A 13,628-nucleotide genomic window follows, 5' to 3' on the forward strand; every position below is an offset into this window, starting at 1 on the left:
ATCTTCCAAAATTCTATAGACTCTGGAACAGTTCCCATGGATTGGAGGGTAGCTAATGTAACCCCACTATTTAAAAATGGTGGTAGAGAGAAAATGGGGAATTACAGACCGGTAAGCCTGACATCGGTAGTGGGGAAAATGCTAGAGTCCATTATAAAAGATGTAATAGCAGAGCACTTGGAAAACGGTGACAGGATCGGACAAAGTCAATATGGATTTACAAAAGGTAAATCATGCTTGACTAATCTACTGGAATTTTTTGAGGATGTAACTGGCAGAATAGATATGGGAGAACCAGTGGATGTGGTGTATTTGGACTTTCAGAAGGCTTTCAATAAGGTCCCGCATAAGAGATTAGCGTGCAAAATTAAGGCACATGGGATTGGGGGCAAGGTATTGACTTGGATAGAGAACTGGTTGGCGGACAGAAAGCAAAGAGTTGGAATGAATGGGTCTTTTTCCGAGTGGCAGGCAGTGACTAGTGGGGTACCGCAGGGATCGGTGCTAGGACCCCAGCTATTCACAATATATATAAATGATCTAGACGAGGGAACTAGATGTAATATCACCAAGTTTGCAGATGACACAAAGCTGGTTGGGCGTGTGTGCTGTGAGGAGGATGCAGAGAAACTCCAGTATGATTTGGACAGTTTGGGTGATTGGGCAGATGTATGGCAGATGCAGTATAATGTGGATAAATGCAAGGTTATCCACTTTGGTGGCAAAAACAGGAAGACAGATTATTATCTGAACGGCAATAGATTGGGAAAAGGGGAAGTGCAATGAGACCTGGGTGTCCTTGTGCACCAGTCGCTGAAGGTAAGCATGCAGGTGCAGCAGGTGGTTAAGAAGGCAAATGGTATGTTGGCCTTCATAGCGAGAGGATTTGAGTACAGGAGCAAGGATGTCTTGCTGCAGTTGTACAGGGCCTTGGTGAGACCACACCTTGAGTATTGTGTGCAGTTTTGGTCGCCTTATCTGAGGAAGGATGTTCTTGCCATGGAGGGAGTGCAGCGAAGATTCACCAGACTGATCCTTGGGATGGCAGGAATGACGTATGAGGAGAGATTGGATCGATTAGGCTTATTCGCTAGAGTTTAGAAGAATGAGAGGGGATCTCATTGAAACTTATAAAATTCTAACAGGACTAGACAGACTAGATGCAGGAAGGATGTTCCCGATGGTGGGGGAGTCCATAATCAGGGGTCACAGTCTAAGAATAAGGGGTAAGCCATTTACGACTGAGATGAGGAGGAATTTCTTCACCCAGAGAGTGGTGAACCTGTGGAATTCTCTACCACAGAAGGCAGTTGAGGCCAACTTACTAAATATATTCAAGAAGGAGTTAGATATATTTCTTAAGGCTAAAGGATCAAGGGATATGGGGAGAAAGCCGGGACAGGGTACTGAGTTTGGATGATCAGCCATGATCTCATTAAATGGCGGAATAGGCTCGAGGGGCCGAATGGCCCACTCCTGCTCCTATCTTCTGTGTTTCTATGTAAGTGTATAAAAGAAATTGTATAATAAGGTGCCTGATATACAGGGATCATACTGTGTCTGGTCAACTGGGCGGAACTTCGAACTTCAGCGGGGTCATAAAACTGGTGGTATCGGATCGGCCACTCAGTATACACCCCGCCAGATTTTTCCTTTCCATTGAAATGTATTACGGGTGGCCAATCTGCTCGTTTTATGTCCCCACCAAATGTTGAACCTTCGGCCCATTATCGCTGACAGTCAGGGAACCTAAGTAAGCAAGCATAGAGAGCTTCACCCAAAGGAATAACACATCACTAATGCATTCATACGACTTGGGTACAGAAAAATATAAGTAATGGGATGAGTTCACTGTTTCAATTCCCTCCCCTCCATAATTTCTAATTTCTGAATATGCAAAACATAAATCTTCTGACACGGTAACACTTAGTTTTTATTTTAAAATAAAAATGTAGTACGGCTTTTTTTTAAAAAAGCATATGGGATCCTTGGCTTTATAAATAGAGGCATAGAGTATAAAAGCAAGATATATATATTATCTCTCTCACTATCACTGGTTAGGCCTCAGCTGGAGTACTGTGTCCAATTCTGGGCACCACACTTTAGGAAGGATGTCGAGGCCTTGGAGAGGGTTTAGAGGAGATTTACTAGAATGAGGGATGAGGGACTTCAGTTATGTGGAGAGATTAGAGAAACTGGGATTGTTATCTTTGAAGCAGAGAAGGTTAAGTGAGATTTAATAGAGGTGCTCAAAATTGAGGGATTTTGATAGAGTAGATAGGAAAAAACCTGTTTCCACTGGCAGGAGGGTCGGTAACCAGAGGACACAGATTTAAGGTACAGTGTAATTGGCAAAAGAACCAGAGGGGCGATGAGGACTTTTTTTTTCTTAAAGTAGCAAGTTGTTATGATTGAGAATGCACTGCCTGAAAGGGTAGTACAAGCAGATTCAGTGGTAACTTTCAAAAGGAATTGGATAAATACTTGAAAAGGAAAAATTTGCAGGGCTATGGAGAAAGAGCAGGGGAGTGGAAGTAATGGGAAAGCTCTTTCAAAGAGCTGGCACAGGCACTATAAGCTGAATGGCCTCCTTCTGTGTTGTATGATTCTATGACAGACCTGCCCTCCCTCTTGTGAATCCCCAAGCTATTGTAAAGCCATTAAATACAATAGTTTGATTTAACTTTGTTCCTAAAGATCCCTATGCTTTCTATGTGCTCTTCCTTGAGACTATCAGCCCTATACAAGGTAGTAACTACTGTGTGGAATTTGTGCAAATAACCATAAACATTTCATAGAATGTGGAAATTAAGTGATAAATTCTGTTGAGATATGACATGAGCCAATAAAATCTATCTGTTGGACTTGCACCAAATTTATTGCTACTTTTCCTGGACCTTTTAGGAAGAGAAGAAAAAGGCAATAATGTGCTTTATGCACAAATAGAAAAGGTGCTTGTTCTGGGTGGTACCAGATTTTGGAATGATAAGTTTAATCTGATAGCAGCCATTTAATCACAGCGTGTTTGCCGGCCAATTAGAGGAAGTGGGTCTGGTGACGTCATTTGATGACGCGTCATCAGCCGGTTTCCTGAAGGGGTCCATGTCCAAATTTATTTTGACATTTGTGCTGTCAGTGTTCTACAGCATTGAGGTGCTACAAACAATGACAAGCTCTGCACAAAGGTGCACGGCTTTACTCAAGCTCTCCTATGACTCCCTCCATATGCTTATGGAAGGAGTCACAGCACGCAGGGAGGTCCTTCTCCCGTCCCATGGGCGGAAGAGACTTCCCCAGGAGATCAACACAGCCTAGTTGCACATTGCAGAGGAGGGCACAAGCAGGGATAAGGTCAGGAGGATCTGGGTGCAGTGCTGCAAACATTTCGATGATCTCAGTAGATCACGAAACGTTAGTACAAAGCCACACTCAACCTCATCCTGCTCTGCCTCTCATCACATCCCCATCACTCTGCCTTCCCTACCCCACTCCTGCACACCTTTACTCACACCAACTTATCTTGCACCTCCACCCATCCCCCTCTATCTACATTATCACTTCCCCATCTCACTAGCCACCCCTCACACTCCTCCTAGTCCAATCATACCAACTAAGAACACACAAGGGTAGGCACTTGGGTGTTTTATGCCATGTTCATGTAAAGTTTCTGTTAATGTGGTGTCAAGCATTGAAACCTTTATTTTCAACACTTTGCATTCTTGTGACAGATTTGTGTGCACCTTTGGAAGTGGCGCAGTGAGTTGTAGTGAAAGTAGAGACATAACAGTACCCCTACACTGGTGGTGAGTGTGAAAGGAATGTCTTGGGCATTGGGATGCTTTATGTTGTTGTGGGGTGGTGCCAACTTGGCGCATCATGTGGCAGTTAGGGTATACAACGTCAAGTGAAGTAAATGTGGCCATGGTGAGGCCATCCTTGGCCTCCCGGGTAGCAACGTGGTTGGGTGCTGATGCCCTCTGTCCTGTGCAGCATCAGGTGATTGCAGAGAAGGTTGTTGGTGGTGCTGCTGGTGTGCCTAGTGCTGCTGGTATTGGGGCTGATCGTGGTTGGATTCTGAGGACCGAGGATGGGAACAGGGACTGCGGAGAGGATGAGCAACCTGGCCACAGGAGCGTGGGGCCATTCAAGTGGGGGGAGTTAAAAGAAATGTTGTAGTGGTAGGGGATAGTATCGTTAGGGGGATAGATAGAGTTCTCTGCAGCCGAGAGCGAGAGTCCCGAAGGCTGTATTGCCTGCCCGGTGCCAGGGTTAAAGACATCTCCTCTGGACTGGAGAGAAACTTGGAGTGGGAGGGGGAGGATCCAGTTGTTGTGGTCCATGTTGGTACCAACGACATAGATAGGGCAAGGAAGGAGGTTCTACTGAGGGAGTTTGAGCAGCTAGGGGCCAAATTAAAAAGCAGAACCACAAGGGTTACCTGAGCCACGAGCGAATTTGGCTAGGACAAATAAAATTAGAGAGTTAAATGCGTGGCTCAAAGACTGGTGTGGGAGAAATGGGTTTTGCTTCCTGGGACACTGGCACCAGTACTGGGGCAGGAGGGAGCTGTTCCGTCGGGACGGGTTTCACTTGGCCAGTGCTGGGACTAGAGTCCTGGCGGATCATATAACTAGGGCTGTAGAGAGGGCTTTAAACTAACTAGTGGGGGGGAGGTTCCTAGAGAGCAAATAATACAAATGACAACAGAGAAGGTCATAGACTTAGGTAGCAGTGGGGAAATTAAAAACCAGAGCATGTCAGGAAGGGGCAGAAGGTATGGAGTAAAAGGTAAAGTAATAAAAAGGGCAAAAGCAGGAACTAAGTGTCACAAAACATCTTTGAAAGTTCTCTATCTGAATGCACGTAGCATTCGTAACAAAATAGATGAGTTAATGACACAAATAACTACATATGGGTATGATCTTGTGGCCATTACAGAAACATGGCTGCAGGGTGACCATGCCTGGGAATTAAACATACCAGGTTATTTAACGATCAGGAAGGACAGGCAGGAAGGAAGGGGAGGTGGGGTGGCTATGTTAATAAAGGAAGGAATCACTGTAATACAGAGAAATGATATTGGGTCAAAAGATCAGGACAATGAAACAGTTTGGGTGGAGGTAAGGAATAATAAGGGGAAAAAAACACCAGTGGGCGTAGTCTATAGGCCTCCGAACAGTGGCAACTCTGTTGGACGGAGTATCAATCAGGAAATAGTTGAGGCTTGTAATAAGGGAACATCTATAATTATGGGGGATTTTAACTATCATATTAATTGGACAAATCAAATTGGGCAGGGCTGCCTTGAGGATGAGTTAATTGAGTGTATTAGGAATGGGTTTCTTGAGCAGTATGTAACTGAACCAACCAGGGGGCAGGCAACCTTAGATCTTGTCCTGTGTAACGAGACAGGATTAATTAAAAATGTCCTAGTAAAGGATCCCCTTGGAATGAGTGACCATAACATGGTTGAATTCCATATTCAATTAGAGGGTGAGAAGGTTGGATCTCAAACAAGCGTGCTAAGCTTGAATAAAGGAGACTATGAAGGTATGAGAGCGGAATTGAGTAGAGTGGATTGGGAAAATAGACTAAAGGGTAAGACGATACATGATCAGTGGTGTACATTTAAGGAGTTATTTTACAACTTCCAAAAAATATATATTCCACTGAGAAGAAAGGGGTGTAAAAGAAAAGACAGCCATCCGTGGCTAAGTAAAGAAATTAAGGATAGTATTCGACTAAAAACAAGGGCATATAAGGTCGCCAAATCTAGTGGGAGGATAGATGATTGGGAAAACTTTAAAAGACAGCAAAAAATAACAAAAAGATTGATTAAGAAAGGGAAGATAGATTATGAAAGTAAATTAGCAAAAAATATAAAAACAGATAGTAAGAGTTTTTATAGTTATATAAAAAGAAAAAGGGTGGCTAAAGTAAATGTTGGTCCCTTAGGATGAGACCGGGAAATTAATGGTGGGAAATATGGAGATGGCAAAAACACTGAATGAATATTTTACATCAGTCTTTACAGTAGAAGACACTAAGAATATCCCAACACTGGACAAAGAGGGGGCTAAAGGGGGGGAGGAGCTAAACACGATCAAAATCACTAAGGAAGTGGTACTCAGTAAAATAATGGGACTCAAGGCGGATAAATCACCTGGACCTGATGGCTTACATCCTAGGGTCTTGAGGGAAGTGGCGGTAGGGATTGTGGATGCATTGGTAATAATTTTCCAAAACTCCCTGGACTCGGCAATGGTCCCGGCAGACTGGAAAACTGCTAATGTAACACCCTTATTTAAAAAGGGCAGTAGACAAAATCGTAGAGCAAGTTATTATCTTAATGGCAAGAAACTGGAAAGTACTGAAGTACAAAGGGATCTGGGGGTCCTGGTGCATGAAACTCAAAAGGTTAGTATGCAGGTGCAGCAAGTGATTAAGAAGGCCAATGGAATGTTGGCTTTCATTGCTAGGGGGATAGAATATAAAAATAGGGAGGTATTGCTTCAGTTGTACAAGGTATTGGTGAGACCGCACCTGGAATACTGCGTACAGTTTTGGTGTCCATACTTAAGAAAGGACATACTTGCTCTCGAGTCAGTACAAAGAAGGTTCACTCGGTTAATCCCGGGGATGAGGGGATGGACATATGAGGAGAGGTTGAGTAGATTGGGACTCTACTCATTGGAGTTCAGAAGAATGAGAGGCGATCTTATTGAAACATATAAGATTGTGACGGGGTTGGATCGGGTGGATGCGGGGAGGATGTTCCCGATGATGGGTGAAACTAGAACTAGGGGGCATAGTCTTAGAATAAGGGGCTGCTCTTTCAAAACTGAGATGAGGAGGAACTACTTCACTCGGAGGATGGTAGGTCCATGGAATATGCTGCCCCAAAAAGCTGTAGAAGCTACATCATTACATAAATTTAAAACAGAAATAGACAGTTTCCTAGAAGTAAAGGGAATTAAGGGTTATGGGGAGCGGGCAGGAATTTGGACATGAGTCTAGGTTCGGATCGGACATGGCCCTGTGGGTAGCGGAGCGGGCCCAGGGGCCGTGTAGCCTGATCCTGCTCCTATTTCGTGTGTCTAATTCTGTTAGATTCAGGAGATGGTTCTGTGATAGTGGATTGGCGGTTAGGATCAGATCCGCCATGATCTTATTGAATGGCGGAGCAGGCTCGAGGGGCCGATTGGCCTACTCCTGCTCCTATTTCTTATGTAAGGTGAGAGAGTATAAAGGGCACCCATGCTGTTGGAACAGATGGCAGGTGAAGTAGAGATGACTGAAGTGATCTCTCAATGGCGAGAGAGGTAATGAGGTCAGACTGGATGGAGATTTGTGTAAAGACTTGCAGCATGGTGAATCTGTTGTGGAAATGCAGTGAGGAGGAGTTTATGGCTGAGGGAAGATATTTCTAAGGTGGGAGCTTTTGAAGCTGTCAACTCAACAACTGATTCAATGGCCACTGAACTCCCGCCTCAGCTTGACAGATATGGTCCATGCCCAGCATGGACCCCATAGACGAGCTGTCAAATGCAAAAGGTAAGCTGAAATTTATTCTTAGTGGCTCTAAACAAGCCACTAATTACCTGAAATGGGTCGCTCGCCGCTGCCTGTCGGGTCTGCTCAGTGCTGATAGACCCGACATCAGGGAAAGATGCATGGCGGCGGGTTCACAGCGGGGTCCCAACCTGCTGGGGGGAAAAAAAAACACTTTCCCACCCGACCCGCCACTGATCGTGCCCGCTGACGCCCCCACCCAGGAAAACCCAGCCCTCTGTCTTTCTTTCTCTTTTCCCTCTCCCTTTCTCCCCCTTTCTCCCCCCCTCTCTCCCTTCTCGTAGTTGGGTTGGCAATAAATGTGAATAAAAATCTCTCAACTGTACTATTTAGTTGTCTTATGTGCTTGCAATATGGTAACTGATATTTTTTAACCTGAGTTGGGGAACTTTGACTATTCTAAAGTAGGCAAAAGTTTGTGGCCAAAATGGGGAAAGATTTTTAGAATGCATGCAACAATAACAACTTGTATTTATATAGCGCCTTTAACGTAGTAAAACAGGAACGTCCTCAAACAAAATTTGACACCGAGCCACATGAGATATTAGGGCAGATGAGAGGTAGGTTTTAAGGAGTGTCTTAAAGGAGGAAAGAGAGATAGAGAGGCAGAGAGGTTTATGGAGGGAATTCCAGAGCTTGGGGCCTAGGCAGCTGAAGGATAAAAAGATATCTAGGGACCAGAAGCAAAAAACGGGGGTAAATGGATGTGTTTCAGATTGGTGGGGTGTGTGTCCCAGAGATCTGTGCTGGAACCTGTTTTTGTTCTTTTGTATGATTTGGACCTGGGCACCAGAGGGATAAAATAAAAGTTTGCTGATACTAAACTAGGGTGCGTGCAGACTGTGGAACATTGCAGGAGGGCATTGACAGGTTAGCAGAATGGGTAGACAGGTGGCAGTTGCAGCTCAATGCAGAGAGATGTGAAGTAATACATTTTGAGAGAAAATAAATTATAAGATTCATAAGAGTGCAGGAACAAAGGTCTAGAGATGCAGATACATAGATCTTTAAAGGTGGGAGTGTATGTAGAAAAGACAAATCAGACTCTGAGGTCTATACAAAGGGGCCTTAAATACAAGAACAAGGCAGTGATTTTGAATTTGTACAAGACATTGGATAGACCAGATATGGAGTATTGGGTGTCGTTCTGGAGTAGGAATGTTATTAGAGTTGTGGAGGCGGTGCAGCAAACATTCGCTGAGATGGTAGCAGGAAGGAGAGATCATAGTTACGAGGAAAGATTTGAAAAATTCAGGCTTTTTAACTGGAGTAAGGAAGGTAAGGAGATCTAATAGAGGTTTTCAAAATTATGAAATCTTTTGAGAGAATAAGTAGTAAACAATTGTTTCCATTGGTTGGCCAGTCACTGTGAGAAGGCATAGACTCAAGACTAGGGCAGTGGTTCTCCAACTTCTTTGGTTGAAGGACCCTTTTTCAAGTGGATTAGTAATCATGGACCACCCCCCATCTAAATTATATTACTATATAATACTCTTAATATGAAAGTGCTGTATGTAAAGGGTGTTTTAACAATGCTTTTAAGAAAACCGGTATTTACTTAGATATCCGTGAGATGGGTGTGCCTGCTTCTCGCTGCAGAGTCTGTTCATCCTTGGTGTGATGTTTGACAATTTATTTAAAGCAGCTCTTGCTGTTCACTTTCCTACTTGTTACATTAATTTTAAGTACCATCCTAAAAACTACTGCTCAGCTACAAATTTTAATTACAAACTTTAAAAAAATATATAATTTGAAATTAGCAAAAGCCTCAATTTTAATTCAATGCTAAAGAAGTGAAATTAAAAAGAACTGGGGGGGGGGGGGGGAAACCTCCCAAAACATACAGCTGCTTGAGTGAGTGGAATCATCTGCTTCGCACCCATCCGCCGACATCCACATCAAACAAACTTGATCTTTTTGCGGTCAGGGCACTCCCAGCGGGTCAGGAACAAATCCTTCCATTTCCAGCTCGCAGCCAGTCCACACCTTGCCATCTCCAGCCAGTGACACATGAACCCAAACTCTCCTCTCCCATTCCCCCCCAAAAGAAACAACAGCCGGGCAACCTGACGGGCCCCGGGTCTCCAAAAGCCCCGCTCCCTCCACCGCGCAACTTTTCCAGAACTTCCCGGCACATAAATCAGTGCTGCCACGGTAATGGGATTTCAGCCTGATTTGGCCCAGCGGTAGTTTCAACTCGCTGACATTAATGATCCAAGATTATCCCACGCAACTGGATCAGGAAAAGTTCACACAAATAATGGAAAACCTTCCAGCAGACCGTACGAAGCCAGCAGGAGACTCGCAATGAACGATGGCGACTCACCCTTGGTTGCACTTTAAAACTTACCGACTCCCGACGAAACGTTTCTATTTTTTTTCAGTCACCCTTCGCCGCATTACCTGCCAGCCAACCTTCGCTCTCCTCCCCCAGACACCAATTAGGTCATTGGAAGGAAGGCGAACGTGAACACTCTGGTCCCACCTCCAGCCCGATCCTCACTGTTTCATTTTTACAGTCTGCAATTTTTCAGAGATCTTCAACGAATAATTGGTAAATTTGTCATGGACTCCCTGGAACGTTGGATCCCAGTTTGAGAACCACTGCACTAGAAGAACGCAGGAGGAAGTCAGAATAATTTTTTTCCCCCCACACAGCAGGTTATTCGACTATGAAATGCTTTACCATATGCTCAGGCAGAGATTATAACATTATTTAAAATGGAAATGGATAAATATTTGAAAGGGAAGAATATAAAAGAATCTAGGGAAAGGGCAGAGAAATAGAATTAGAGTAAATAGCTCCAGTTGAAGAGCTAGCACTGGCACATGCACAATGAGCTTGCTGTTATTTCTATGATTCTAGCAATTAAATATAACTAGGGCTGTAGAGAGGGCTTTAAACTAACTAGTGGGGGGGAGGTTCCTAGAGAGCAAATAATAAAAATGACAACAGAGAAGGTCATAGACTTAGGTAGCAGTGGGGAAATTGAAAACCAGAGCATGTCAGGAAGGGGCAGAAGGTATGGAGTAAAAGGTAAAGTAATAAAAAGGGCAAAAGCAGGAACTAAGTGTCACAAAACATCTGTGAAAGTTCTCTATCTGAATGCACGTAGCATTCGTAACAAAATAGACGAGTTAATGGCACAAATAACTACATATGGGTATGATCTTGTGGCCATTACAGAAACATGGCTGCAGGGTGACAATGCCTGGGAATTAAACATACCAGGTTATTTAACGATCAGGAAGGACAGGAAGGAAGGAAGGGGAGGCGGGGTGGCTATGTTAATAAAGGAAGGAATCACTAATACAGAGAAATGATATTGGGTCAAAAGATCAGGATAATGAAACAGTTTGGGTGGAGGTAAGGAATAATAAGGGGAAAAAAACACTAGTGGGCGTAGTCTATAGGCCTCCGAACAGTGGCAACTCTGTTGGACGGAGTATCAATCAGGAAATAGTTGAGGCTTGTAATAAGGGAACATCTATAATTATGGGGGATTTTAACTATCATATTAATTGGACAAATCAAATTGGGCAGGGCTGCCTTGAGGATGAGTTCATTGAGTGTATTAGGGATGGGTTTCTTGAGCAGTATGTAACTGAACCGACCAGGGGGCAAGCAACCTTAGATCTGGTCCTGTGTAACGAGACAGGATTAATTAAAAATGTCCTAGTAAAGGATCCCCTTGGAATGAGTGACCATAACATGGTTGAATTCCATATTCAATTAGAGGGTGAGAAGGTTGGATCTCAAACAAGCGTGCTAAGCTTGAATAAAGGAGACTATGAAGGTATGAGAGCGGAATTGAGTAGAGTGGATTGGGAAAATAGATTAAAGGGTAAGACGATACATGATCAGTGGTGTACATTTAAGGAGTTATTTTACAACTTCCAAAAAAAAAATATTCCATGGAGAAGAAAAGGGTGTAAAAGAAAAGACAGCCATCCATGGCTATGTAAATAAATTAAGGATAGTATTCGACTAAAAACAAGGGCATATAAGGTAGCCAAATCTAGTGGGAGGATAGAGGATTGGGAAAACTTTAAAAGACAGCAAAAAATAACAAAAAGATTGATTAAGAAAGGGAAGATAGATTATGAAAGTAAATTAGCAAAAAATATAAAAACAGATAGTAAGAGTTTTTATAGTTATATAAAAAGAAAAAGGGCGGCTAAAGTAAATGTTGGTCCCTTAGGATGAGACCGGGAAATTAATGGTGGGAAATATGGAGATGGCAAAAACACTGAATGAATATTTTACATCAGTCTTTACAGTAGAAGACACTAAGAATATCCCAACACTGGACAAAGAGGGGGCTAAAGGGGGGGAGGAGCTAAACACGATCAAAATCACTAAGGAAGTGGTACTCGGTAAAATAATGGGACTCAAGGCAGATAAATCACCTGGACCTGATGGCTTACATCCTAGGGTCTTGAGGGAAGTGGCGGTAGGGATTGTGGATGCATTGGTAATAATTTTCCAAAACTCCCTGGACTCGGCAAAGGTCCCGGCAGACTGGAAAACTGCTAATGTAACACCCTTATTTAAAAAAGGGCAGTAGACAGAAGGCTGGAAACTATAGACCGGTTAGCCTAACATCTGTGGTAGGTAAAATTTTGGAGTCCATTATTAAGGAGACAGTAACAGGACATTTGGATAATCATCATTTAATAGGACAATGTCAGCATGGTTTTATGAAGGGGAAGTCATGTTTGACAAATTTGCTGGAGTTCTTTGAGGAAGTAACATATAGGGTGGATAAAGGGGAACCAGTGGACGTAGTGTATTTAGACTTCCAAAAGGCATTTGACAAGGTGCCACACAAAAGATTATTGCTTAAGATAAAAAATCACGGGATTGGGGGTAATATTCTGGCATGGATAGAGGATTGGCTATCTAACAAGGCAGAGAGTTGGGATAAATGGTTCATTCTCAGACTGGCAATCAGTAACTAGTGGTGTTCCGCAGGGGTCAGTGCTGGGTCCCCAACTCTTTACAATCTATATTAACGATTTGGAGGAGGGGACCGAGTGTAACATCATATCAAAGTTTGCAGATGATACTAAGATGGGAGGGAAAGTAGTGAGTGAGGAGGACATAAAAAAACCTGCAAGGGGACATAGACAGGCTAAGTAAGTGGGCAGAGATTTGGCAGATGGAATACAATACTGGAAAGTGTGAGGTTATGCACTTTGGCAGGAAAAATCGTAGAGCAAGTTATTATCTTAATGGCAAGAAACTGGAAAGTACTGAAGTACAAAGGGATCTGGGGGTCCTGGTGCATGAAACTCAAAAGGTTAGTATGCAGGTGCAGCAAGTGATTAAGAAGGCCAATGGAATGTTGGCTTTCATTGCTAGGGGGATAGAATATAAAAATAGGGAGGTATTGCTTCAGTTGTACAAGGTATTGGTGAGACCGCACCTGGAATACTGCGTACAGTTTTGGTGTCCATACTTAAGAAAGGACATACTTGCTCTCGAGTCAGTACAAAGAAGGTTCACTCGGTTAATCCCGGGGATGAGGGGATGGACATATGAGGAGAGGTTGAGTAGATTGGGACTCTACTCATTGGAGTTCAGAAGAATGAGAGGCGATCTTATTGAAACATATAAGATTGTGACGGGGTTGGATCGGGTGGATGCGGGGAGGATGTTCCCGATGATGGGTGAAACTAGAACTAGGGGGCATAGTCTTAGAATAAGGGGCTGCTCTTTCAAAACTGAGATGAGGAGGAACTACTTCACTCGGAGGATGGTAGGTCCATGGAATATGCTGCCCCAAAAAGCTGTAGAAGCTACATCATTACATAACTTTAAAACAGAAATAGACAGTTTCCTAGAAGTAAAGGGAATTAAGGGTTATGGGGAGCGGGCAGGAATTTGGACATGAGTCTAGGTTCGGATCGGACATGGCCCTGTGGGTAGCGGAGCGGGCCCAGGGGCCGTGTAGCCTGATCCTGCTCCTATTTCGTGTGTCTAATTCTGTTAGATTCAGGAGATGGTTCTGTGATAGTGGATTGGCGGTTAGGATCAGATCAGCCATGATCTT

General features: G+C 43.5%; 1 protein-coding gene across 7 annotated transcripts in view; it reads left to right on the top strand.

Annotated features, from left to right (window-relative positions):
• LOC147106078 (rho GTPase-activating protein 8-like) overlaps positions 1-13,628 on the top strand; it is an 89,796-nt gene that overhangs the window by 49,571 nt on the left and 26,597 nt on the right. The gene's annotated exons all lie outside the window — the stretch shown is intronic.

The sequence above is a fragment of the Somniosus microcephalus genome, chromosome 16 (genome assembly GCF_052327205.1).
Source record: "Somniosus microcephalus isolate GS21.2 chromosome 16, FLI_Smic_1.0, whole genome shotgun sequence".
In the NCBI taxonomy this organism is placed as follows: domain Eukaryota; kingdom Metazoa; phylum Chordata; class Chondrichthyes; order Squaliformes; family Somniosidae; genus Somniosus; species Somniosus microcephalus.